Source organism: Cebus imitator, unplaced genomic scaffold (assembly GCF_001604975.1).
Source record: "Cebus imitator isolate Cc_AM_T3 unplaced genomic scaffold, Cebus_imitator-1.0 Scaffold572, whole genome shotgun sequence".
NCBI lineage: Eukaryota > Metazoa > Chordata > Mammalia > Primates > Cebidae > Cebus > Cebus imitator.
In genome coordinates this window covers 182,304-185,593 of record NW_016107887.1, presented here as the reverse complement: position 1 = coordinate 185,593, position 3,290 = coordinate 182,304, and the positions used below count along the sequence as shown (strand labels likewise).

Below are 3,290 nucleotides of genomic sequence, written 5' to 3'. Positions count from 1 at the left end.
CGTCTCAAAAAAAAAAATAAAATAAAATAAAAAAAAAAAAAAAAAAAAAGAGTAGTGTTACAGAGAAGAAATATCTTATAGTAGTGTTGACATATTATTCAGAATGTAACACTATTTTTGAGGCCAAAAAAAGTTCAATTTTCATACATTTTCCAAAAGAATATGAGAAGCATTAAAATGATACAGAAGAAACAGAGGAGGTTACAATAGCAAAGCATCTTTATTCTTCCTTATCAGGAAAAGTTTTCCCCTTTCACAAGATCTACTATGAAGGCTACTGAACACACTAAATGTCACTGTATCAGTCACCCAAGAAAAGGGTCACATTTCAGATATTTCTGAAAAAATGCTCCAGCTCTTCCCAAACACAAATCCCTTTCATTCCCAACACCAGTGTTCTCTGCCCCCACTACAGTAGTTAGGTTCCAAGCATCTCAACCTTTTCCTGTCACATCATCTTGGTCCACAGGACCAAAACAACAAAAGGTCAGGACAACTGTCCTAGTCATGTTCCTTTAGAGTACCCTGGAAAGTAGAAATTATCGGAGGAACCAGAACAATAGGCCAACTCTGCTGCAGGCCAACAGGAAGAAGTTTAAAAATACCAACTTCAACAAGAAGGAAGGAACACACAATAAAAAAAGACAGCTTGATGTAATGAAAAGAGGCATCAAGTAGGGTATTCTGGCCTCTGGTCTTGAGTCCTGAGTGGCCCTATGGAGAATGCCAGCTCTAGCATGCATTAAGTAAGATTAGGGATGGAAAAGGACATGCACAGAGCCTTTAAAAAATATATATATAGCACCTCTCTCCAGTCCCTTAATTACCATATCTACCTGTGGCACTTACACACACTATCGATAAAGAACTATTAACAATGGGAGATGGAAAGAAGAACAGAATAAACCATAAGCTCTGCCAACTTTTTAGTCTACTGTAGACTTCTTTCTAAGAAATTAAAAGTAGGAGCATTTTTACTTAGTAGCTTAAAACAACAATGAATTAATATTTCTCATAAATCTATGAGATGGCTGGGCTCAGCTGGGAAGATTTTGTGATCTTCCCTGGGATCATTCATGCGGCTCAGTCATCTGGCATTTTTACTGCAGCTGAAGACTCTACAGTGGTGTCACTCACACATCTGGGACTCTGGTGCTGGCTGTTGGCTGGGCCTCTCTCCACATGTGATCTCTAACCATTCAGTGGCATAGCCTAGAGTTCATCATGTAGTGGCTGAAGCATTCCAAGATGGCAAAGGGGGAAGCCACCAGGCCTCTTGAAGCGTGGGATCCAGAACTTGCATGTTACTTCTGCCACATTCTCTTGGTGAAAGCAAGTCACAAGGTAAGTCCACATTAAAAGTGTGAGGAGGCAGAGCATGGTAGCCCACACCTGTAATCCCAGCACTTTGGAAGGCCGAGGTGGGTGGATCACCTGAGGTCAAGACTTTAAGAGCAGCCTGGTCTACATAGTGAAATCCCGTCTGTACTAAAAATACAAAAATTAGCCAGGCATGGTGGCACGTGCCTGTAATCCCAGCTACTCAAGAGGCTGAGGCAGGGGAATCACTTGAGCCTGGAAGGCAGAGGTTGCAGTGAGCTGAATCAAACCTCTGCACTTCAGTCTGGGCCACAGAGTGAGACTCTGTCTCAAAAACAAAGAAACATTAAAAAAAAAAAAGTGTGAGGAAATGGATTCTACCAATACTATGACATGTTTTTCAATCTAACACATATGCACTCAATGCATATTTGTAGAATGAATAAATGGAGTAAATATATTCATATACCCTGTTTATCCATTACCAGTCTATCTCAATCACTTTTATTTACTCATTAAATTATCAAATATAAAATCTCACTACAGAAGATACAAAAGAAATACAGTTTATGACTTGACTTGAAAGAGCTTCCAGATTTGCGCCAAGATGGCCAAATAGGAACAGCTCCGGAGCTCTCTTATAGTTCCCAGTGAGAGAGATGCAGAAGGTGAGTGATCTCCACATTTCCAACCGAGGTACCAGGTTCACATCAATGAGACTGGTTGGACAGTGGGTGTAGCCCAAGGAGGGCGAACCTCTGGAAGTGCAACCGGCCAGAGGATAGGGGACTTTACCCCTCGGCATCTGAATTCAGATACTGCGCTTCTCCCATGGCTGCTGCAACCCACAGTACAGGAGAGCGCCGCCAGGCTTTTCTCACGAGTTTCCACACAGATCTGAGGGACAGCTCTGGCAGGCCAGCACCGAGGTGTCTGCACTGATCCGGGAGAAGTTCTGACTAGCGCCAAGAGCCCCGGTGGGACGGATCTACCCGCCCCCCCATAAAGAGGGAGAGCTGAAAGCAGGGAGACAGGTGATATGGCTTGGCAGGTCCTACCCCAAAAAAAATCAGCAAACTGAAGCGTACTTGCTTGAGAGTTTTGCAGCCAGCACATCAGTTAGAACTGGACCCAAGACAATCGAGCCGGGGCAGGGAAGTGTGTCGCCTTTGCAAAGGCCGACCTAATCTCACCTGTGTAAACAAAAGCCAGAGAAAGCCTACACAGCAGCTGGGCTGAGTCTGAGGCAGCCCAGCAGTGCCTCTGCAGGCAGACAAGGGACAGACTGCCTCCTCAAGTGGCTCCCTGACCCCTGAATAACAAAAAGAATGCCTCATACAGGAGAGCTCTGGCTGACATCTGGCGGGTACCCTTTTGGGACGAAGCTACCAGAGGAAAGACCAGGCAGCAATCCTCGCTGTAGCACACACCCCCATGGGTGATTCCCAGGCAAGCAAGGTCTCGAGTGAACCTCCAGCAGTCCTATAGCAGAGGGGTCTGACTGTTAGAAGGGACATTAAAAAACAAAAAGAAATAGCTTCAACATCAACAGAAAGGAGGTCCACTCAGACACCCCACCCAAAATCACCAACTTCAAAGATGGAAGGTAGATAAATCCACAAGGATGGGAAGAAACCAGCCCAAAAAGGATGAAATCATCAAAGACCAGAATGCCTCTCCTCCTCCAAGGGATCACAACTCCTCACCAGCAAGTGAACAAAACAGGATGGAGAATGAGTTTGACAAACTGCCAGAAGCTTCAGAAGGTGGGTAATAGCAAACTTCTCCAAGCTAAAGAAACATGTTCTAACCCAATGCAAAGAAACTGAAAACCTTGAAAGAAAGGTTAGACAAAATGCTAACTAGAATAACCAGCTTAGAGAAGAACATAAACGACTTGATGGAACTCAAAAGCACAGCACGAGAACTTCATGAGGCATACACAAGTTTCAATAGCTGAATCAATCAAG

At 44.1% G+C, this 3,290-nt stretch overlaps 1 protein-coding gene across 25 annotated transcripts in view; it reads right to left on the bottom strand.

The window, feature by feature from the left end:
- The window catches only part of CLASP1 (cytoplasmic linker associated protein 1), a 291,806-nt gene that overhangs the window by 250,363 nt on the left and 38,153 nt on the right, over positions 1–3,290 (bottom strand). The window lies entirely within an intron of this gene.